Source organism: Schistocerca cancellata, chromosome 2 (assembly GCF_023864275.1).
Source record: "Schistocerca cancellata isolate TAMUIC-IGC-003103 chromosome 2, iqSchCanc2.1, whole genome shotgun sequence".
NCBI classification, from domain to species: Eukaryota; Metazoa; Arthropoda; class Insecta; order Orthoptera; family Acrididae; genus Schistocerca; species Schistocerca cancellata.
This window is the reverse complement of record NC_064627.1, coordinates 339,450,652-339,476,202: the sequence shown is the minus strand read 5'-3', so window position 1 is coordinate 339,476,202 and position 25,551 is coordinate 339,450,652. Positions and strand designations below refer to the sequence as shown.

General features: G+C 43.8%; 1 protein-coding gene and 1 non-coding gene across 2 annotated transcripts in view; both read right to left on the bottom strand.

Annotated features, from left to right (window-relative positions):
• Positions 1-25,551, bottom strand: part of LOC126153857 (uncharacterized) — a 1,728,205-nt gene that overhangs the window by 319,758 nt on the left and 1,382,896 nt on the right. The gene's annotated exons all lie outside the window — the stretch shown is intronic.
• On the bottom strand, positions 15,010-15,081 carry Trnat-agu (transfer RNA threonine (anticodon AGU)). The gene has a single exon. It is a non-coding gene; the product is annotated as a tRNA-Thr (tRNA).

Below are 25,551 nucleotides of genomic sequence, written 5' to 3'. Positions count from 1 at the left end.
GGGAACAGCGGTAGCGCTCAAGTGGCTCGACGCCAGAGGGAGGGAGGGAGGGCGGCCATTGTCGGCGCTGATTAACAGTAATTGACTGCCGCTCCAGCAGGGCGCCGGGCCAAAAAGCAGGCGATCCGGGCGCGCACCTGTGCAAGGGAGATGCCGCCGCGGCCGCGGGCCTCCCAAAGAGGAGCGCCGACAGCGCAGACGCCGGCCGGCTGCGGATGAGTGCCCCCTATCTGCGCCAGGCGGGCCATTGTCTGCAGCTGGGGCCGGACAGTCTAGCCGATACCACGTATGCCCTCTAGCTTCCCTCTGTCGAGTAAAGGGAATTCGTTAACGTACAATCAGATTCGTCACTGGCTTCATACGGAGGTCCCTGCTATGTAACCCTCTTCAGACGAGTGGATACGACTGGACGTGAATGTATGCATATAACTACACCCCAACAGGATTGAGCAATTGCCCATACAGCAGGCCGAACTTTTGAGCATATCTACGCCTGACAGAGCTGTTACCGATGACAGTCTGGTTGTGGCCCTACCTGGCTACCCAGTTCACCTAATCTGTCAATATGCGATTACTTTGTGTGGCGATCCCTCAAGTCTAAGGTGTATCGCAACGTCCTCATAGCCTTCAACAAACGTAGCAGAACACTTCGAGTGAGGCTGCAGCAATTCCAGCAGTACATTTTCGATGCGTCTTCGCGGGCCGGAGTGGCTGAGCGGTTCTAGGCGCTACACTCTGGAACAACGCGACCGCTACGTCCGCAGGTTCGAATCCTGCCTCGGGCGTGGATGTGTGTGATGTCCTTAGGTTAGTTCGGTTTAAAAGTTCTAAGTTCTAGGGGACTGATGACCTCAGATATTAAGTCCGATAGTGCTCAGAGCCATTTGAACCATTTTTTATGGGCCTTCAGCGACTTGCTCACCAGGGTCCAAAAGTGCCAAGAGTTGAATGGTGGTCACTTTCATCGTCTGCTATAGTCAGGTTAGTACTGTATTTCCTTTTCTCTGCTGTGTTTCGCCGGCCGGGGTGGCCGAGCGGTTCTAGGCTCTACAGTCTTGGACAGCGCGACCGCTACGATCGCAGGTTCGAATCCTGCCTCGGGCATGGATGTGTGTGATGTCCTTAGGTTAGTTAGGTTTAAGTAATTCTAAGTTCTAGGGGACTGATGACCTCAGAAGTTAAGCCCCATAGTGCTCAGAGCCATTTGAACCATTTTTTTGCAGTGTTTCTTTGTACCCTGGAACTCTGTTCTCCAGGCCTTTTTTATTTGTCCCACCCTATACCTCGTCAACCTTCGAAATTTTATCACTAGACATCTTTTTTTGTTCTTTTTGCCTCTGCTGTGCTAACCTCAGAGTTGTGTCCATTATAATTATCCGGGCTGTTATGCCGTGGTCGGTTGATGAATTCTGTGTCAATTCCCAACGTTTCGTCCCCATTTGCGGGAGACATCTTCAAGGGGGTCTGTAGCTCGATGGAAGGTCCAAGACACCCACTGGCTAGCTAGTTTGAAGACCACGGCATAAAAGCCCGGATAATTATAATGGACATGACATTTCCGACCGTGAAAGCCTACATTTTAGTAACCTCAGAGTTGCATTTGCACCCTCAATTTCTTGGAAATTTGTGGTAAGTTCCTACGGGACCAAACTGCTGAGGTCATCGGTCCCTAGGCTTACACACTACTTAATGTAACTTAAACTAACTTACACTAAGGACAACACACGCACCCATGGCCGAGGGAGGATTCGAACCTCCGATGGGGGTAGTCGCGCGAACCGTGACAACGTGCCCCTAGACCGCGGGGCTACCCCGCGCGACTCAATTAATTGTTGGATATATTCCAATCTCCGTCTTCCTCTACGGCAGCGATATCCAATCTTTTAGCTTACCTAGGTCACATCTGAAGAAGACGAGTAATTTTGAGCCGTACATAATGTACTTAACATTAACAATAACCGCTGAGCTGAAGAGAAAAAAAGCGACTGTAAGGACATTATAGTTAACACATTTAATTAATTTAGAGTTTATTAATTTATGAATCTTTATTCTAAAATAGCAAGATGGAATTAATTTGTTGTTTCATACCGGATATCTTTGATAATTTTATATGTAAGTACTAAAAATAATAGATTTAATGTGACATTTGACTTGCGGAGCTTACAGAATTACGGTACTGTTAGGTAACAAACACTAGTAGTAATTGCAATCCACTGAAAATTTCTTCTTCTACTGACATGTAGGATCAAAACTACGGTGAAAAATATTCCTTATCACAACTGTACAGAAATAACACAGAACTTCCTTGAGTTTCCGTAAATTAATTTCATATGTCTCTAAAACTCTAGTTTGGCAGTTTCAACAGAAGTGGTGGTCACAGACCAGCGCATCTGAGAGATTGCCAGGTTTAAAGAACAAGACTCTGACGGACCAGGTATAGCAAGGGCAACAATATTAAGAACGAGATGGACCAATGAGAGAATAGCATCATGTGACGGGAGTTTCAAACTGAAAATATTAATTTTATCATAACTTTACATAAACGGAATTTTCTGGGTTTTTCCCGATTGCTTGATAGGTGCTCACTTCCTGGGCCGCATTGATAACTGCTTTGGGCCGCATACGGCCCGTGGACCAAGAGTTGGATAGCCCTGCACTACAGCCTTCACCCTCTACAGCTCCCTTACCATCGAAGGAATTCTCCAATAACTTCACTCATGTTCTATTATCCAGTCCCTTCTTCTTGTCAGGGTTTTTCACATGTTTTCCTCCTCGCTGATCCTGCCGAGAGCCTCCTTATTCTGTAGCTGACCACCTAATTTTCAACATCCTTCGATAGCACTACATGTCAAATGCCTTGATCATTACGGGTTTCCCACAGTCCATGGTTTTTTTTCTATACAGTTCTTGGCTCCGTACGTATATTCTCAGAAATGTCTTCCCCTGGTCAAGACCAACATATTACACTAGTAGGGTGTGCTAGTCTGCATTTCATGTCCTCCAACATTCGACCCTTATACGTTATAAAGTTCTTGTAGTAGCATAAACACGATGTGGATGATGCAGTGAACGACGCAAATAAGATACAGATTGTACGTCGAATTTTTAAAGTATTCCAACTAACTACGAAAAAGATTAGTAACAGTTCAGATCGCACATGACTATCTGAAACCTCATCTTCACCCCCTTCCCTAGCGGTAGATGCGACATCTTATTCTGATACTATTTTTATGCAAATAATGAGACATTTATGTAGTAAATTTAGTTGAAATTTCTCCAGGCGTTCCTGGGTCACGCTTTCATGTCACGACTTTTCACCTCAAACCCTCATCCATAGGGATCTCGGTGTGTCTTACGGTCACAGTAAATTTTCCAACGCAGCTACTTATACGAGTGCCAGTTTTGATAGAAATTCCTTGAAGCGCTACAGAGATATGCTGATGTGTCACTATCTTTGCTCTCTCCCCTTACACCAACGTCATCGTGACTGTCACCAGTAAGTCTAACGACCGTGAAAACTAAAGATCTGATACTAACATCGAATATTGTTACATGTCTCGTGTTGCACCCCCACTCCTCCCCACCCCCACCCCTAGGAGTGATTGTGGTGTCCCTATTACCTCACAATATTATAATAATTATCCAACTAATGAGTCATGTATATACAAAATATGATGGGAATTGCTCCAGACAATCTTTAGTTATGAACCTGCGTGACCACTATTTCATCCTCTCACGCTCCCATACATTATTTGTAATGTCGCATGTATGTATTTCGTGTGAGTGTGTGTAGTTAGAGTAATGTTTGTGTTGTATAATGGTGAAGATGACCTCGGCCATGTAGGCAGATTCTTTGTACAGGGTATTTCACAATGTTCTGTTGATTTTCGATTTGAGAAACGCGCGCTAGAAACAAGGGACAACGACGGTGGTGCCATGTATAGTAATGCGGAGTGTCGGGATTCATCCGGGGCCAAGGAGATATGTGGGCCCTGCAACAAACATGTAACGTCACACTAGTAGGCTTGTCCGCCACATTTCGGGAACGTTCGGCTCCGTGCAGTGCTCACCGGAAATCAATACTTATTGAAAAGCTACCACTAAAGGTCTTAATTTTGTCGTATGCTATCGACAACTTGAATGCATATAAACACGCAGTCAAGAATTACGAAACTCGACTGAAATAGTTACTCGCTCCCCGCCGCGGACGGCTCCTGGCACATGCTGTGACGTACGCATCACTGCCTGTCTTTTTTCGTGGACCTCGGTTTCATCCCATAAACAGGTCAGTAATCATGTTGTGCTGGTCGAAGCAACATCGTGCTTCCGCGGTGGAGTGCTATTTTCTCTAGGGCGAATGTGTCGTGCGAGTGCAACGTGCCTTTCGTAAGCGTTTCAAGATTCAGCCGCGATATCCAATTCCTGCTCGTAGAACAATATTGAAGTGGGTAAGGAACTTCTGTGCAACTACCAGTGCAAGCAAACGAAAGTTAACCCTCAGGAAACTTGTGTCGAATGGCCGCCTCGCCCTCCTGCTGTAACACTGCAGGGCTTTTACCTACTGTTTATTTGAAGGCAAGAGTGTACTCCGAATGGTCGAGATGTTTGCAACAGTTAAAAGATCGAATTCACGATGAAATTTCCAGGGTTCCTCTAGCAGTTACTAGACATATGTTCAAAAACTGGTTGAAACGCCTCGAATATTACGTAGCTGCGAATCGTTGTCATTTGACCGATGTAGTATTTCACAAGTAATCTTGAATAAATGTTGTTTTTTGTATAAAATGTTCAACTTTGTTTCGCGATTGGTTTGTGTGTTATACAAATTTGAGGTCACGCTTGAATTAATACAGTAACCTCTCTGTGTTTAGTCTTTTCTGTATTGTCTTAGCTTCGACGTTTGTACAAATCAGTCAAAATTTCTTCAATAAACATTAATTTCTTTGCTGTCAAGACTTTTCTTTATTTTCTTTTTCACTAGCTGCTTATTTTTTATGACCCACCGTCTAATTTCTCATGGTGGGTCGTATGTTGCCACTTAGCCGCTGTGACTGGGTCCGGGGTCCGCAGTGACTGAAAGTAACACCACACCGGCTCCCGTCCCCACTCACACCGTTGCCCGTGTCCCGCCACGTGGAGGCGGGCTCTATTTGTTTATATCCATTTGATTTTTTTTGTGCAACATTAGAACAACTTATAACTAATACAAAATCAAGTGAGATATTAATAAACAAAACGAAATTAAATATTTAGAAAGAAGGAATGAAGAGAATTGAATAGAGAAGAGATAGGTATAATATTCCCCGTCATCTGGTTGTGGGCGGCGGCCCGGAACTTGGTATGACCCTCAAGACGCTGGCCATCGCTCACCATGCCTTTAACATCTACCATCCTAAAAACTAACTTACCTAGAAGAGATTAGGGTACGTTAAAGCTAGAAACTAAGACTAAGACCTCCATTTCCAGCGTGCTAAACTATTTACGATATACAATAGAGAGGTAACTGATTTTGTGCTTGGCTCAAAGTTGCTAATGAAAGGGTTCTTGTGGTAATAGTAATGAAGGTAATGACGCTAACGGTTTGTGTTGAGCCTATAAGGCTCCTAGTAGAGTACATCAGGCGCAAGCACCTCCCGGCCCCACCGACAACACGACCTGAACGGTGCTTTTCCCTGATCTACCATAGGTATCCGTCGGGTTGGGCTCAAAAGAGAGGAACCACAATTAAGATCCTCCCATCCAGGCCGCGCGCCGCCTCTTACCAGGAGGCGTAGGTCCCATGAAGAGGTGCCTAACTTTAAGCTTCAGATCAGAAGTTATTAGTGTAGTGGAGGTAAAGACTAATGAAATTTTACCGAGCGAGGTGGCGCAGTGGCTAGCACACTGGACTCGCATTCGGGAGAACGCCGGTTCAAGGCCCCGTCCGGCCATCCTGATTTAGGTTTTCTGTGATTTACCTAAATCGCTCCTGGCAAATGCCGGGATGGTTCCTTTGAAACGGTACGGTCGACTTCCTCCCCCGTCCGTCCCTAATTCGATGAGACCCATGACCTCGCTGTCTGTTCTCCTCCCCCAAAACAACCCAACTAACGAAATTTTAGATGGTGTGACAATATGTGGATAGGTTTTATGTTCAACCGCCAGTCTGAGCTAAGATCCGTTAATGTGAAAAAATACGAAGTCACACCGTGAAACTACAAGTCCTTGGGGCGAAACGGGCTGCCAGCGTGTTGGGCTTAAAGCGGACGGACGTTAGGTGGTCGGACTGGGCAGGGCCGGCCAGCCAGTGGGAGGCATGCGCCGTGCGTGGGTGTGGCTATTAGCAGCAGTCCTAATCGCCGCCCGCCAAGTATTAGCGATTAATGACATTCTCCGCGGCGCCTGCGGTTCAGCAGATAATATTGCAGAAATTTAATGACCCGAAATTCGTTTCGGGTCGCCAAACAATATAGCGCCGTGGTATTAACGCGGTAATTCCCCCCCACACACGGCGTCCTCCGCAAGCAGCAACCCAGACCGCATCGCCACGAGCATGCAACTACTCTCGCGTCCGCGACAGAATTGATCTACAGTTTGTCAATCCTGCCGTTAATCGATAATCACCTTACACAGACAGCGGGAGTGAGCAAAGAGCCGGTTACGACCATGGTTTCAGAATATGGTGTAGCAGTGTTGGAATCCCATTCGGACCCATAACAATTAGAACGGATTAGGGATAAACTGCTCGTTGAAGAAATGGCTTGGCTGATTCATATACGAAATTCTGCAGACAACAGAAACAGGAGAACAGGTATGTTCCGTCTTCCTAGATATCGGAAAGAAGTTCGACACTGTGTCAGATGGTCGACTACCAACCTGTGTTCGATCATAAAGAATATCTTCGCGTGAATATGATTGGTTCCAGGAAAAAAATTTGACTAAAAGAACCCAATACGTTTTACAGGACGGAGGAGGTCCTACAAGACCGGAAACGACAACTGACATTAAAGCGGACACGTATCGTGGGTGCAGACAGCGAAATAGAGATATTTCTAACTTATTTCTGACAAACACGTATTAGGAATACCACTTCATCATATATGATCGGATTTGGTATTATCGATGCTTTCCGTTCTGTCAACATGTAAAACAATATAGTGTTGAGGGTGGTTGGGGGGGGGGATGTAGGAAAAAAAATGAATTTTTCGAGAAATCAGGGTGTAACACTGTAACGTGTATTAAAAACATTTTAACTTTTATTTGAAGTTTTTTTGTGTCTGTTACCGTTTCAGCGGTATTCATATGAAACTAAATTTTTTGAAGGGGGTGTTTCACCCTTTTAACTTCCGTATGGGCACGTAAAAAAATACATGTCACTTATTTTTCTCTATGCTACAAATATTCAAAGCCGATCACAATAGAAGTGTACTTCTTGGGTACTTTCACCTGTTCGTATAATGAAGGGCAGCTCTCTTGAAATGTGTATACATATGAGAAGCCTGTAGAATCAGATTACGAGGTACTGGTGCACATCTTGAGCACATCATATTTGTACTTAGGAATAATGAAATGATATGAAACGATATAAAATGGGAGATCACATAAAATCACTACTACTAAAGGCGAATGAGAGACTTAGATTTATTGGAAAGCTAATGGCAAAATGCAATACATATACATGGTGTTTCAAAAATACTTTTAGAAACTTTGAGAACAGGAACCTTACACCAAAACAAGAAAGACATGTCTAGTAAACATGATCTCTAAAATAGATACCTTAAAGGCCATGAACACTTGTTCTTCGACACTGTGTACCACATCTCTTCTACTGAAAGCTCTTTGCTTTCCATATTTTGGAAGGACCAAAACAAGAAAAAATTGTCCAGTAAACATAGACACTAAAATGCGTACCTTAAGAGCTACGAGCGATTGTTGAGTGCAAGAGATATGTTTCACAGTAGCGAAGATGAACAAGTGTTTATAGCTTTTAAGGCCTATGTTTACTGGTCAATTTTATTCTTGTTTTCATCCTTACTGCCTCCTTCCAAGGCATGGAAATCAAAGAGCTTGCATTAGAAGAGATTTGCTTCACTGTATGGAAGATGAACAAGTGCCACAGTTCTTAAAGTAGGCATTTTAGTGCCATTGTTTACTAGGCTTTTTTTTCTTGTTTTGATATAAACAACCTGCACCCAAAGTTTCTAAAGCCTTCTTTAAACACTTTGTATACATGAAATCGCGCAAGATTCTAGTGCGACCACTTCTAGACTACCGTTCCAGTGTTTGGAGGGCCGCTACGACCGTAACTGGCTCTGAGCACTATGGGACTTAACATCTGAGGTCATCAGTCAGACCGTAACTGGTCTGCGTAGTTCATATGCAAGTGTAACAGAAGTGCTCGGAGAACTTAAAGAGGAAACTCTGGAAGATACGCTGTTGGGTTCATTTAAGAAACCTATAAACGAAAAAGACTGTGGGACCGTTATGTTGCCAACAACGTACATCTCGCTTAGGAATCATAAGAATAGGGTAAGAGAGATTAGTACTGATACAGAGGCATATAGCAGTTATTTTTCGCTCGTTCAGTTCGCGAATGGAACAGGAAAGAAAGGTGATAATACTGTTACGATGTGCTTTCCTCCATGCACTGTACAATAGTTTGAGGAGTATTTATGTAGATGTAATTTCCTGTAGTGCGCACATAAGAAATTTCAAGAATGTTCTGACATGTCATTGTCTCACCTCATTTCTGTCTGTCTAATGTCGGCCGCTGTAAATTATGACCTGCATAGCCACAACATTTCCAATCAAGCAAGAATTACTGAAATCATTGACATGAATTTTGCTTGAACGTAAGTGTCAGATATGGACTATCGCTGTTTCGAATTGTAGAGGAGAAATATGTCTGGAGTGAGCATTTAGATGCGCAGTACTGATTTTCTGATAGATTTTCAGCATGCTTTGCCATCATGGTCACGTAATCTCGGGACGGCGTCGGTTTGTCCGTAATGCATCCTACAAATTTTTAACGTCATCCTATCGCTAGTACAAATAGATTCCCTTCGTAAGTGCTGTGGATTTGGAATAGGCGTTTTGTAGACACCAAAACAATTTGTATTCGACACCTGGAATAAACTGGGCTTTCAGCTTTGGTGAGCAAAAGGAATGGGCATAACATCACGGCACCGTCACGTCAGCGTATATTCACACTGTCCGTCACGTGATGTTGACGTAACATGGCTTAGCCGAGTACTGGACGGCGAGAGTGGTCTTATGAGTCACCATCTGTGACACAAAATGTCAGGGTATAGTATCGGAATTGAAGAACTAACAACGACGAAGGTTATTAATGGCCAAAGCAAACTTAATTATGTACGTTCTTTTTTTTCGCTTTCAGATATCTAACTCCGCTTGTGGAAAAACATTCAATTGAAAAAATATTCAAGTCGTCAAGCAACATTGAAATTTGCCACGAAAACAAAGCATAATAATAAAATAAAAATTACGAAGACAGAAAATCATGAATCCCAGTGATATAAAACGAGTGGGCGCGGCGAAATGTGTTAATTTACTTGGCAGAGGATGATGCCTACAAAACTTTCTTCCCGAGAAACCTTGACCTGCCCTGATCTGATGTTACGTTCCTGTGACGACCTATGTGAATGTCGCGATTTGAAAAGCATTTTGGAATGTTTTAGCATGATATGACGTAACATCAAATGTGGACTGGTCCTAAACAAACAGCGTCGGCCCCAAGATCAAGTAAAAATTCCGGCTTAATGTCGACAACATGCCCAGGTCGCAGTGCTGACTGAGAGATATTTCTACTATGTTTCGAAATTCTTTGCCATTTCAAGTTGGAGGCCGTTAAAACACACTAATATAAGAAATATTTTTAGGTGTAACTGTAAACGACTCATCCATTCGCAATTGTGGCAGTTTACTAAAGATTCCTGAGGTAATTTTCTACAAAAACGTTCATAAGCATTTTTATATACATGTACAGTATAGAAAAACAATATACTAAACGATGTAATATCGCTGTCAGTATACTGTCTTTCAGAAAGATTCGTCTAATTTCACAAGACTATATGTTCTACTTGAATGAAGACCGCAAGGATGGATTTTAACTTTTACATCAGAAGTGGAAGTTCACAATGCAGCTAGCTCCCTCACTGAATCAAATCATTCCTTCATTACCCAAAGTGCAATGTGCTTCAAGCCTAGCAGGCTATCACACAGCAAGAAAAAGACTTATGCGTTCTCCGTTTCAACAGGTGCAATTCTGCTACAACTCTGCGGCGCGATTTTCGTCGAGAGCGTGGCGCTGTGCCTAGTCACTGAATCGGTGAAGAATCTGCTGTACGGGGCGTATAGACCTCGCATTGCACCATTGGCCTCCAAGATCATTTGCTCTTACGGTATGCAATTTTTTATTTTATTTGTTATATGTGTTTCCCTTCAAACAACTTTGACTCAGCTGTGACACCACATAGTAACCAGTAGTGAATGCGGTACAGGTAACTCCAGACATCCTCGGAAATGCATGCAACATGTCTGACTACCGACAGAATTTTTGTCTGTGTCCGGAGGAGACACACAAATATTTGAGAAAGGTAAATGCAATCCTTCGTCCTAAACGTAGTTGTAAAAAGTATCCAAATGTTTTATGTGCATATATGTGAAAGACATACACTTTTAAAAAGAAATGGTTATTTTGAAAATAATAATTTTGCCGCCCGCCTTATATATAAGGTGTAACTAATCCGCACTGCCACCTAATGAACAAATTAAGAACGTAGGGAATATCAGACTAATTGTCTGATTGGTTTGAAGAGATTCTAGTAAACAGAACATTCCATGTCACTCTGAACGGAGAGTATCCTCAAACCTAAAGGAAGTTTTCAGTGTGCCCCAAAGGAGTGTTATAGGACCATTACTTTTCCACAATATCTATAGAAGACGTAGCAGATAATGTCGGAAATATATGAGGAACGCTAGAAAATTGTAGCAAAGTTCAGGAATATCTGGATATGGTTGACCCTTGGTGCAGGGAGTGGCAATCGACCTTCCACATGAAGAAATGTGATGCATTGCGAATAAATAGAAAGACCCCTTATTGTGTGATTACAGAATTGCAGAACAATCACCGGAAGCAATTACTCCCATAAAACATATTGGAGTGTGCGTACAGAGCGATCTGAAGTGGAATCGCGGAGGAGGCAGGTGCCAGACTGAGATTCATTGGTAGAGCCCTCAGGAAATGTAGTCCATCAACAAAGGAGGTAGCTTATAAAACACTCGTTCGACCACCTTGATTATTGCCTGTCCTTCTGGGATCAGTACCAGGAAGGATTGATAGAGGAAATAGGGAAGATCCAAAGAAGAGCGACAAGTTTAGTTACAAGTTCATTTAATTAGTGCTAAAGCGTCATGGAAATGTTCAGCCAACCCCACTGGCAGACGCTGTAAGAGAGCCGTTCTGCATCACGATGTGGTTTACTGTTAAAGTTCCGAGAGCGTGTGAAATCTCATAAGTCTTTAGGAAATACCTTTTATGTCCCCCATATCTGCACACAAACTCTCGCTAAACATATAATAAACTACCGATATTCTAAGTGATGAAAGGGTCCAGAAAAAAACCCTCCTGGCCAATGGGGTGTAGGATTCATGAGAGTACCGGATAATTCACTGAACATGGATTCTGCCAATTTCCTTCCCTATATTCTGACCTACCCGAGTCTATGCTGCATCTCTAATGTCCTTTTCGTCGATATGGCGTTGAAGGCTAACCTTCCCTCCTTTTTTCGTAGTACCAGCAAAACGGCCATCGTATTTAGAAACGGCTGGAGACACAGAGATATATTTGGTCGAAACGGGCGTTAGTAGCGGGTAAGTATATAGAGATAGAGAGAATGACCAATGCTCGTTAAACCACAGATATTGTCCAAAGTCTGTCGCATCGAACTCACATTACAGCAGAAATTTTAGCTTGGTATTTAGTATATGACTACTATACATGTAATGTGGAGTAAATTAAAGTATGGCGTGATGCAGTGTGTCAGCCATTTATTACAACGTTCTGAAGAAACAAATGGGAATCCACCAGCAAAAAGGAATTCCATTTGTGTTATTTTAGACGCGGTGAAGTGATTTCGGTGTTTCCTGCTTCGATATTCATTTCTGAAGTTAGTAGCCTCTACGTTTTATATAGTTTTTTACTTCTCAGGTGATATATTTTAGATGAGATCACTGTGGATTTAAAAACTTCCCATACACCGAAAAAATCCGGAAGACATACTTCTGTAATCTTGTTTAGAAACGCTAGAGAATGAAAGGATGGTATAACTGTTTTACAGTAGCTGATTTTCGATATCGAAACTTCTGTTATTATGGATACTCGCATTTTCATGCGGCTAGTAACCAAACGTAAACAGATCCTGATATTTAAGTTCAGTAAATGCAATTAAAATAAAAGATAAAAAAGTAATTTGGTGACAATGAGAATCGAACTGCCGGCAGCACTATTTATAATCTTGAAGGCAACTTGCTGAACTAAACGTGACATTACGACAGACAGGCGAAATATTTTGGAGATAATGTTGCCTAGAAATTTTCGAATCGATTTTTTCTTACCATCGCAAGAAATCTGTAGACATGGTACATCACCCCAGTCTGAAACAATTTTCCAAAATCCTTCAAAACAACAGTCCAACTCCTGAAATCACTGCGAACATACGAATCAAGAGAGACCGGTGGCAAAAAAATGGCGTCGCAGCTGATCTGCCAATCACGTTTGATTTCACCAATGGCCTCTCTCTCTCTCTCTCTCTCTCTCTCTCTCTCTGCATGTAGGCTCTAGGGGCCTTAGGGACTTGCAGCGCCGTTTGTTTATATTGTGTCACAATGTAGAACTAAACGAGGATGGATTCTCTGCCCAGCAGAATAGCAGCGTCATAATTAATCCAAACTGCAACTGAATGTGTAAACAGTGCTGTGATATTTTAGGTTTCCCGAAATTCGTGTAGTGATAACAAACAGTATAATTTACCATTGTGTACACTGCTCTAAGCTGTTGACCTATTTAATATTGAGAGGCATTGCAATTGCAGTTATATAGATCACTAACATTCGCATTGGTGAGCACATACTATGTATTTCTTATAATTTTTTTATTATTTTTTTAAAAACTTGTGTTGGATGGTCGTTCTCTCCATTGGGAACAACGCAGTATTTTGTATTGGTGATCCAAGGTTGTACTACAGGCCGAAAAGTAATGCACGCTTCAATTTTTTCTCTCTTCTTTAATTTACAAATGCAAATGTATGTCTGTTATGTTATACGTATGACCGAACGTAAAGCGCTGTGCAAATATCATCTGTAAATAGAAAATGCTATGGCCAGGTAGGGTAGAGCTGTGTATTTGTAATTAAAAAAATGTAAAGACAGCTGAAAGCGTGAGCTCAGAGCGAGAGGTCCGTACCGGTTGGTGTCGCGTTCACGGAGGCTCACGTACGGAAATTTTGTGGCGAAAAAGCTTATTTTCCGTCTAATGTGGACACCGACCAGCAGAGTGAGACTAAATGGAGAAATGATTTTAAGAAGAAAACAGACTGAACCAGATTATTGAAGATTATCGTAAGAGTAAAAAAAGAAGCTTCTATAGACTCAACATAGCGTCGTTGCTGTAGTGAGTCATTAATTTTAAGAAGAAACATTGCGTCTGAAAATTTTCGACGAAGAAGAGAGAAGACGGAAGAAAGATGAAGATCAGTAGAATCAGAACAACGAACATTAATTAATAAGATGTACGCAGGAAACGACATAAGAGCGAAGTTCCAAAACATCGGAATAGAACGAGTCTCGTTGGCAGTTTTCATCACAGAACGAGACTCGTCGGTAGTTTTCATCACAGAACACGAATAATTAGTATGTTGAATGAGCAGTGAATGAGTACGGAGTAAACGGCAGCTTTTATTTTTGCTATGAAAAGTGGAGAGAAATGTGAGCCACAGAGGAGACGCGGATGATAAAGCAGAGAGTGGCTGTTACGCGATGATTGTATTACTAAAGACAGACTTGGAACAGTGTCTCATTTGTCAAAACCATATTCTGTGAAGGACAGAGCAAACGTTGATTTGAAAGTGCAAGTTTTAAAATAAACTGACGCCACTCTACTCAAACAAATTATTCCGCGAGCATTCATTGTTAACAATTTATAACGCGAGCATCCAACCATTGCTAAAAGCAAAACTGTGTGTCCGTAAATTAACGCCAAAAATCCCCTCTAAAAATCCCATATGAAATGTGTTGAAGAGATTCGGACGTTGGGCAGGATGGCAGGGTGAAGAAGTTTCAGTTTGAGGAAGGATATGAACACATGTTACAGCATTATGCATTGTGTACATTAGATGGACAGTTCGGAGACGATGACTAATTGCTTCGGCATATCAGCATGACAATGAACCTGTCGTAAAGTAGCACATATGTGTCAACAGTTTATGGATAACCACGTTCCTGAAATGGACTGGTGTGTCAGAGTCCCGACCTGAACTCATTGGAACACGTTAAGGATGCTTTAATCAATTGAAACTATTGAGTCCAGAGATATTTTCAGGTCTCAAACATCTACGATGTGTATTTGTAGACAGAAGCGACGAATGAAAATTTGTACCAAAGCTGGGATTCGAACCCAGGTCGCCTGCTCATTAGACAGATGCGCTGAGCACTAGACCCCCCTGGCACAGAGGCTATGTACAACCGCACAGTCTATCCTAGCACGGCTTCCTCCTCAATCCAAACTCCCATTCACACCTCAGCCCACTTGGTAGTCCCACTAAATTCGGATAGCATTGCAGAGGCTCTCCAACTGTATTGCAATAGCACCTCAGCAGAGAATGAAACAGGCATGATGCCTGAAACCCAGGCACAGGTAATTTATTCAGCTGAGACTATATGGTTCTAGTGACTTTTTCAAGTATCAAAGATCTATGATGTACACAGGCAGACTGAAGTGACGAGTAAAACTTGTACCAAGGCTAGGTTTCGAACCCAGGCCTTCTGCTCACTAGGCAGATGCGCTAACTACTACGCCACCCTGCCACAGTAGGTTTGCAAAACTGGATGGACTACCCTAGCATGCCTCTGGGATCATATAGTTTTAACTGATTAAGGCACCTATGCGTGGGTTTCAGGCAGGATTCCCCATTTTATTGGATGCTGAAGTGCTATTCCGATAGAGTTGGAGAGCCTCTGCAATACTGTTCGGGTTGAGGGGGAATATCAAGTGTGCTGAGGCGTGAATGTGAACTTGGATTCAAGAGGGAGGCGTGCTAGGGTAGTCCTTGCAATTGTGCGAGTTCGCTGTGCCAGGGTGGCTTAGTGGTTGGCGCATTTGCCTAATGAGCAGGAGACCTGGGTTCGAGTCCCGGCCTTACTGCAAATTTTCATTCGTCGTTTCTATACAGCTTTAAGATGAGTTAGAACGTCGAATTGGCTCCGTACCTCAGAGTCCAATCATCACTACTTTGCACGGTTTTGGCACGTCAGGAAGAATGGGCTGCCACGTTTTCGCAGACATTCAGACACTTCATTGAAAGTGTCCTCACGAGCGTTCAAGCCATCACGAAGCTGAAGGGTGTACGAACCTGATATTAATGTCTATCGATAGGCGTCAGGATACTTCTGATCAGACATTGTGGGTGATTTCAGTGCTGGTGGAGGTACACTCGTAGCGTCATAACATAGGCCAGCAATTTGTAATCACCGTCTATATCAAGTGACTGAATGCAGCGGAATGTGGAACTTGAACGTGGAAGACGACGGGGAGGGGGTGGTGGTGAGGCGGGCGGAGAGTACCCGCAGAGGAGACTTCATCAGACGCCTGCAGAGCAGCCGTGGCGTCTCTGTGGCACCGCAGGAGTGCCTCTACTCGACGTTCCGTTCGGAATGAAACGCTCTCCTCTGCTGGCGCGCCAGTGATTCCGCTAACAAGTGTTTGTCGTCCGGCGCCCCGCTACCGCCACCGCCGTTTTAACCCAGTTAGGCGCGCCATCTAAGTTGGCTGCCTGCGTTTGATCAATTACCCTACCCGCCCCTCCGCCGCTGCTCTTCCGCTTCCCCAACCACCGTCTCCTCGTAACTCTAGCCGCCGTCCTCCCCTACCTTCTCTTTCGGATGCGAAGTAGCTGACCTCAAGGTCGCAGAACTCTCGCCCCGTACTTCCCGTTTCAACTAGGGCACTTCAGTAACTAGCTAAGCGTCGGGTCACGTGAAAGTCTAATGCACGGTATTAAGTGATCGAGCCACGCAAAGCCGCTAGCGATGAGTCAGATACCAACGCCGAACGTAATGAACAGCTCAGGTTGCATAACAACTTGCAACGAGAGCGTTTAAATAATATTAAATTTACTGTCAGAAATAGATTATTACCTCAGACAAGTGAAACATACAGACAGCGAACATCCCTAGTTAAGGTTTGATACCAACATATAAGACTAGTGACACAAGGTTAAAAGCCGACTTTCTGCTATGATAGACAATGAGAAATGGAGCCAAAGTTTCAGTTTTTCGCGTTTGTAACTAAAATAAAGAATTTATTTTAACGAGTAAACATGTTGTTGTGTTATAATTACCCATGTAATAGTACAGTTAGCCTAATTTCTTCGCAATCTATATATATCAACAACAGTGTCATACAAATCGACAGTTTTATTCCGATCTTGATGAAATTTTGTACACTTCACCTTAAAAACAAGAGGAAGATCACTGCCTCCATAAGCTTTCGTAATATGACTTGAAACATATATGTATGTAATATGTAAAGCGGAAATGGTGCAAGCAATATCTCAAAAGTTCTTGGCCGATCCCCCAGTGAATATCTGAGCAGACATAGGGTGTATGTTTTTTAATATACACAATATATATGTAGAGAAACTTTGTTTTGATCTATTTACTTCAGAGTTCTTGGCCGATTTACTTCAAATTTCTGCGTTCAGATGAAACAATAAGGAAGATTAATAGAAAATTATATTATAAAATGATGATTACAGAGAAAACTCTTATAGTGAGTTAGATACTAATATTGTGTTGTCTCAAAATCTTCCTCAAGTGGTTCAAATGGCACCCCATACCGTCACGCCGGGTGATAAGCCAGTATGTCGATGACGAATACACGCTTCCAATGTGCGTTCACCGCGATGTTGCCAAACGCGGATGCGACCATCATGAAGCTGTAAACAGAACCTGGATTCATTCGAAAAAATGACGTTTTGCCATTCGTGCACCCAGGTTCGTCGTTGAGTACACCATCGCAGGCGCTTTTGTCTGTGATGCAGCGTCAAGGGTAACCGCAGCCGTGGTCTCCGAGCTGACAGTCCATGCTGCTGCAAACGTCGTCGAACTGTTCGTGCAGATGGTTGTTGTCTTGCAAACGTCCCCATCTGTTGAGTCAGGGATCGAGACGTGGCTGCACGATCCGTTACAACCATGCGGATAAGATGCCTGTCATCTCGACTGCTAGTGATACGAGGACGTTGAGATCGAGAACGGCGTTCCGTATTACCCTCCTGAACCCACCGATTCCATATTCTGGCAACAGTCATTGAATCTCGACCAACGCGAGCAGCACGTCGCGATACGATAAACCGCAATCGCGATAGGCTACAAACCGACCTTTATCAAAGTCGGAAACGTGATGGTATGCATTTCTCCTCCTTACACGAGGCATCAAAACAACGTTTCACCAGGCAACGCCGGTCAACTGCTGTTTGTGTATGAGAAATCGATTGGAAACTTTCCTCATGTCAGCACGTTGTAAGTGTCGCCACCGGCGCCAACCTTGTGTGAATGCTCTGAAAAGCTAATCATTTGCATATCACAGCATCTTCTTCCTGTCGGTTAAATTTCGCGTCTGTAGCACGTCATCTTCGTGGTGTTCAAATGGCTCAAATGGCTCTGAGCGCTATGGGACTTAACTTCTGAGGTCATCAGTCCCCTAGAACTTCGAACTACTTAAACCTAACTAAACTGAGGACATCACACGCATCCATGCCCGAGGCAGGATTCGAACCTGCGACCGTAGCAGTCGTGCGGTTCCGGACTGAAGCGCCTAGAACCGCTCGGCCACCGCGGCCGTCAGTCTTCGTCATTCATACAGATTTAGGTGGGAGGACCAACATACATCATAACTTTCGAAAAATGTGTATGTAGATTTACCTGTAATCTTCAAACAAACTTTAACTAGGGAACGAAATAATAACTTCTTTTGCGTATTTTTCTGTGCCACCAAATTCTAGACAAGAATTTATCATTGTAATAAACAAACCTAAACTGAAAATACTACAGTTACGATGGAAGCAAGTTGAACGGTACTCTATAAGTCTTCTGCAAACGGATGTCACCACTAGTTAGCTGATCGAGATGTTGCTTTCAATATGACTCCGCCATACGCGGGCCGTATTGTCTATGGTCTGGCGAGGGGATCTCAGACACCCTGTAGTGTGCATTCCGCTGACCCCAAACCATTGCCGTTTGCGACTTCAGTGGTGTCAAGCGAGAACTCATTGGAGAGCAGGGTGGAGGTCTAGTGTGCCGTCTCATGGAAGCTAGTTCTGCTTCGGTGCCAGTGATGACCGTGTGTTGATTAGAAGGAAGCTAGTTGACGGCCTGCAACCAACTTGACCTCGTGCTAAACACACTGGACATACACCTAGAGTTATTGTCTGCATTGTGATTTCGTATGCCAGAAAGAGCACTCTCGTCGTTATCCCAAGCAGCCTGAGTGCAAATTTGTTCGTCAGTCTGGTAATTCTACCTGTCATTCATGAACAACATTCCAGGGGAGTTTTACAGTAGTCTAAAGTTCGCCCATATATCCCTGTTGTAACCCAACATGCCCTACAGAGTGTCGACAAGTTGCCTTGGCCTGCTCGACCACCATATCTGTCTCCAATCGAGCACATATGGCGCATAATGGGATGCGAACTCCAGCGTCATCCACATCCCGCATTAACCGCCCCTGTACTGACAAGTGAAGTGCAGCAGACGTGGAACTCCATCCTACACACTGACATCCGGCACCTGTACAACACAATGCATACACGCCCGCTTGGTTGCTTTCAACATTCTGACGGTTACACCGGTTATTAATGTACCAGCATTTTACATTTGCAATAGATTATCTCGCGCTTACATTAACCTGTGATTTTGCAATGTTAATAACTTAAACACGTTACGTAGACCAATGTACTTCCGAAATTACTCTAGATTTATTATTTTTTGGTGTTGCAATTATGTTCCGTCTGTGTATAAACGAATGAGGTTGGCATCTTACATACTCTTATTATCTTTCGAGTCGCATAACGTGTTTTCGAATAAGATTTGAAAAGATGTTGAGCTGATATGTCGACCTCCCACCTCTTCTCCTCTCACCTTAAATATCCACATCTACATCTACGTGATTACTCTGCCATTCACAATAAAGTGCCTGGCAGAGGGTTCAATGAACCACCTTCAAGCTGTCTCTCTACCGTTCCACTCTCGAACAGGACTCGGGAAAAACGAGCACTTACATTTTTCTCTTATTTTATCGAGATGATCATTTCTCTCTTTGTAGGTGGGTTCCAACAGAATGTTTTCGCAATCGTAGGAGAAAACTGGTGATTGAAATTTCATGAGAAGATCCCGTCGCAACGATAAACGCCTTTGTTTTAATGATTGTCACTCCAATTCACGTATCATGTCTATGACACTGTCTCCCCTATTTCGCGATAATACAAAACGTGCTGCCCTTCTTTGTACTTTTTCGATGTCATCCGTCAGTTCCACCTGATGCGGATCCCACACCGCACAGAAATACTCCAGAATAGGGCGGACAAGAGTGGTGTAAGCACTCTCTTTAGTAGACCAGTTGCACCTTCTAAGTGTTCTGCCAATGAATCGCAGTCTTTGGTTTTCTCTACCCACAATATTATCTATGTGATCGTTCCAATTCAGGTTATTTGTAATTGTAATCCCTAAGTATTTAGCTTAATTTACAGCCTTCAGATTTGTGTGACTTATCGCGAAATCAAAATTTAGCGGATTTCTTTTAGTACTCATGTGAATAACTTTACACTTTTCCTTATTCAGGGTCAATTTCCACTTTTCGCACCATACAGGTATCTTATCTAAATCATTTTGCAAGTCGTTTTGATCGTCTGATGACTTTGCAAGACGGTAAATAGCAGCATCATCTGCAAACAATCTAAGACGGCTACTCAGATTGTCTCCATGTCGTTAATATAGATCAGGAACAGTAGAAGGCCTATAACACTTCCTTGGGGAACGCCGAATATTACTTCTGTTTTACTCGATGACCTTCAGTCTATTAGTACGAACTATGATCTTTCTGACAGGAAATCACGAATCCAGTCGCATAACTGAGACGATACCCCGTAGGCACGCAGTTTAGTTAGAAGACGCTTGAAAGGAACGGTGTCGAAAGCCTTCTCGAAATCTAAAAATATGGAATCAATTTGACATCTGCTGTCGATAGCACTTATTACTTCATGAGTATAAAGAGCTAGTTGTGTTTCACAAGAACGATATTTTCTGAAACCGTGCTGACTATGTGTCAATAAATCATTTTCTTCGAGGTACTTCATAATGTTCGAATACAGTATATGTTCCAAAACCCTACTGCAAATCGACGATAGTTATCTTCAATAACAGAAAGGCTCTGGCTGTCATTCCTCTGTACGGTACTTGGTGCTAACGTGTTAGGCAATTGCAGCGGGGTGATGCGAGCGACAACCGGTGGTCGCGAAAGTTTTACAGCCGTATCTGTAGAAAGTCATAACTGCGTGCTGGCCAAGGCTTTCACGCGGGATCAATTACTGGAGCTCGTACCTTGCAAGTGTGCTTTTTTCCCTTAAAATATGAGGTCAAGTTGGTGTTTTTTGCTTGTCAGTAGATCCAATTTTTCAGCAGCGCTGCCTGTGTGATGCAAGTCTTGAGTACATCTAAAAACATCTCGTTCTTTTATTCACTGTATTTTTAGTATCGATCAATACATTTTCTGCAGCAAGTTGTCAAAGCTTCCGCTACATGCCAGATAAAATCAGAAGCGGTGTGAGTATTCATGGAGAACAAGAATACAGTAACATTATAAAGTCGACAAGAAGTATACCTCCCGAGGCTTGGGATAGGATGAAACGGAAATCTTTTGAAGAGAGTATTAGTGTTCGACCCGGACTATCACCATCGTAAATTTCGATTCGGACGCTGACAGAAGATTCATTCTGTTGTATTCACAAGCTCCATTCTGGATTGCAGCAAGACCTGGAGCGATCAATAACGGAGAGACGCGTTACTGTAATAACTGGCAGTGAAGTTTGCTGAGTACACATAGCGTGACGTGAGTTCCAGCTGTTAAGTTTCAGGGTTCATTTAGAGATGTTTCCCTAGTAGGACCCTTTCTCCATGGTCTTCAACGGCTCAGTACCAGATGCTCCTATGTTGATGTATTACACATCTGATATTCCTCAGATGATTTCGAATAACTCTTTTAGGGACAAATCGACTACATTCTCCTTATGTTTCGACGACTGTAAGAAGCGGAAAAATATAACAAAAGCCTACCAAACAGCCTTGCAAAACAACCTTAGCTTTTGCTTTTCACACTTAAAAAAAAGAGTCGTTCCTTCTGTAGCGGACTGCACGTTGTTTTGAAACTTCTTGAAAGAAAACACATCAGAACAGGACTCACGTATTGTCGCGTTTCACATGCAGTGTTCTTGCTATTGAGCTACCCATGCTTGATGCACCGACTATGTCACAAATTCAAACTTCCCAGTCTTTGTTCTGCTTTCCAAAGTCTACAGCCACTCTTGATTACTTGTGAAATGCAGAAGTCTGTATAGGATCTGGCAGGAAATATCACGTACACTTTTGTTATAGGACTGTTTAAAATCTGTTAATGGTACTGTAGATGACACGGTGATTCAGCAGCCCCTACCTATGGGTTTTACGCAATGTGCAACGCCTTCAAAAACCACCTGTCGGATTTTCATATTCTCTCGCTCACTATGTACAAACTGTTAATCCTAAGGAAAAAATTAAAATTTTGTACTGGGAAACGTTTTCACTGGAGGCCACGGTTTTAGAATTATTCAAGATAAACGCATTTGACGGTTATTTTTGTACGTTTTTCTAGAATAATTCTAAAACTACGGCGTCTGGCGAAAATGTATCATAGTGCAAAATTTAACTATATTAAATTTTCTACAATAAAATCATGTAGGTCTGCAGGCTTTCGTGGCCGTTGTCACTGAAGTTCAAATCTTCTGGGTTATTAGGCCGCGTCATATTTCTTCTAAAATGATAGACGTTTCGACCCCTCTGCTGGGATCTTCCTCAGGATCTTCTGGTGTCAGTATTCTAGCAGTAGTGGACACCAAAAGATCCTGAGGAAGATCCCAGCAGAGCGGTCGAAACGTCTATCATTTTAGAAGATATATGATGCAGCTTAATAACCCAGAAGATTTTAACTTCAGTAAAGATCATGTTCATTTTTTTTCTGTGGGACTAATAGTTCGCTCGTAACGAGCGCGAAAATATGAAAATCTTGTGCATGGTATGTGAAGGTGTTGCGAGTTGCATAAAACCCATAGGTGAGGTAGCTGAATCACCCCGTATTTTTAAATAAGATGTTCAAAATGTCGACCTCCAGAACACGCGAGAAAACATAGCGAAACATCAACTGTAACATTCGCCAAAGCAGTCCTGGATATGTTGCAGTTGGTCTGTGGAGACCCCGAGCTGTTGCTCATATGATACCGCTCAGCCCCCTGCCCCCATCCAGACCTTCTTCCCGAGAAATCTTGACGCAGATGTGCGGTTCCGCTGTGTTGACGGGCTATACGAATTCCTCAATCTGATATGCATCGTGGAGTGTTTTAACGTTCCATTTCCCCTCGTCCCCTAGCTCTCCACGAATCTATGCCCACTGACGTTGGCATATAGGGCGAAGTCGCAAAGCATGTTTCGGACAATTTATTAGAATCCAGGCGAAGACCTCATCTGTTAAGCTGGCGTCAAGTGCGGATCCTCCTTCGGCAATAAACGATTGCCGGAGAGTAGTGTGGCTATCTGGATGCAGGCGGCAGCCGCTCGGCGGGTCGATAGGTTTTGCTGCCATTTTAATTCCGCGCCGGCCCGCGTGGGCAGTAAAGGCGTCTGCTAATGCCGCCGTTAGAGGAGGGAGATCTGCTGCGGCGGCGCGCTCGTAAATCGCAGCAGTAAACGCGCTCGCAAGGCAAGCCAAACCAGACAAGACCAGTGCAGCGAGCAGTGGGCCAATGCGGGCGCTCCAGCCACAAGCGCCAGAGAGGATTAAGTCTTCAAGGTGGGGACAAATGTTATAACCCTCCCACCAGGAAAACAGCTGGGCTAACAGATGTCCAAACAAAATGCGAGAATGGTACAAATGTGCAACAAATACACGAACAGTGCGCTTAATTCGACATATAAGCCGGAAACTGTCTAAGTTCCAAAAATTAGGGGAAAAACACCACTAGGCGAACCACACCAGGATGGAACTTCCTAGCAGATTAAAACTGTGTACCGGACCGAGACTCGAACTCGGGACCTTTGCCTATCGCGGGCAAGTGCTCAACCAACTTTTTTCTTTTTTTTTTTTTTTTTGCATTTTGTTCGTTATTGATCGTTGTGTTTGGTCGTTGCGGACGTCGCAAGACATCCTGTTCAAGTTCGGTGGTTAATCCTTCCACTCAGTTTTTTATTACAGAGGCCATCCGGCTCTCTGACCGAACACGCTGAGCTACCGTGCCGGCAAACCAACTGAGCTACTCAAGCACGACTCATACCCCGTTCTCACAGCTTTACTTCTGCCAGTATCTCGTCTCCTACCTTCCAAGCTTTACAGAAGCTCTCCTGCGAACCTTGCAGAACTAGCACTCCTGAAAGAAAGGATATTGCGGAGACATTGCTTAGCCACAGCCTGGGGGATGTTTCCAGAATGAGTTGGTAGAGCACTTTCCCGCGAAAGGCAAAGGTCCCGAGTTCGAGTCTCGCTCTGCTAGGAAGTTTCATATCAGCGCACACTCCGCTACAGAGTGATTCAAATGGTTCAAATGGTTCTCAGCACGATGGGACGCAACATCTGTGGTCATCAGTCCCCTAGAACTTGGAACTACTTAAACCCAACTAACCTACGGACGTCACACACATCCATGCCCGAGGCAGGATTCGAACCTGCGGCCGTAGCGGTCACGCGGTTCCAGACTGAAGCGCTTAGAACCGCTCGGCCACACCGGCCGGCCGCTGCAGAGTGAATTTCTCATTCTGCACACCAGGATGTTTCTGCTGGAAAAGAACTGCCTGCGGGCGAAGGCAGGCAAAGTGCCAGACCGAACCACTGCTCAACTATAGCGGCTAATCAACAACAACGGAAGAGTCAACCGCATGGAGATAAAGTTTCACTCCCAAGGACTCGTACTGTGGAAGAACGTCCACAGCTTCGAGGGGCGTTCGATAAGTAAAGGAACACATTTTTTTCTCTGTCAGTTTCGGCTGAAAAAAATGCAGAATTTGTTGTGGGACGTCTTGGAATATGATACTGCAATGCCAGCTTTATTCCGAGTTACGATGCAAAATCCAAAGGACCTTCAGACCTTCAGAATAACGTAGGCACTGCGCTATCGTATTTATCCGCCGACACCGGGAAAGCCACTTTGAATTAAAATGTCTCACCTGTACGGGAATATACATAACGGATATAGGAGCACGGGATGTGGACGCGTGGCTGACGATGTATGGAAGTTTGGGTCTGGCCGTCAGTCGCACATGGATACCGAAATGGTAAGGCGACCGCTCGCGATTAGCGGGAAATCTGGGTTCGAGTCCCGGTCCGGCACAAATTTTCATCATCGTCATTCCGTCCTACAAATGGTTCAAATAGCTCGGAGCACTATGAGACTTAACATCTGTGGTCATCAGTACCCTAGAACTTAGAACTACTTAAACCTAGCCGGCCGAAGTGGCCGTGCGGTTAAAGGCGCTGCAGTCTGGAACCGCAAGACCGCTACGGTCGCAGGTTCGAATCCTGCCTCGGGCATGGATGTTTGTGATGTCCTTAGGTTAGTTAGGTTTAACTAGTTCTAAGTTCTAGGGGACTAATGACCTCAGCAGTTGAGTCCCATAGTGGTCAGAGCCATTTGAACCATTTGAACTTAAACCTAACCAACCTAAGGACATCACACACATCCATGCCACAGGCAGGATTCGAACCTGCGACCGTAGCGGTCACGCGGTTCCAGACTGAAGCGCCTAGAACCGCACGGCCACACCGGCCGGCATTCCGTCCTACAGCTGATGGTTGTCAATATTCATTTACAATATTCATATACATTTAATGTTTCGTGGAATATTTCCGCTTCAGCCACTGTAGTTTCATGAAGTTCCGACTGGCGGCGGCGCTACGTGTAGCCTTCAAAATGTTGTGTGAAACAGAAGTGCGTTTCAAGAAGAAAACTCTCACTGAATTTCTTTTGGTGGAAAACCAGAGCATCG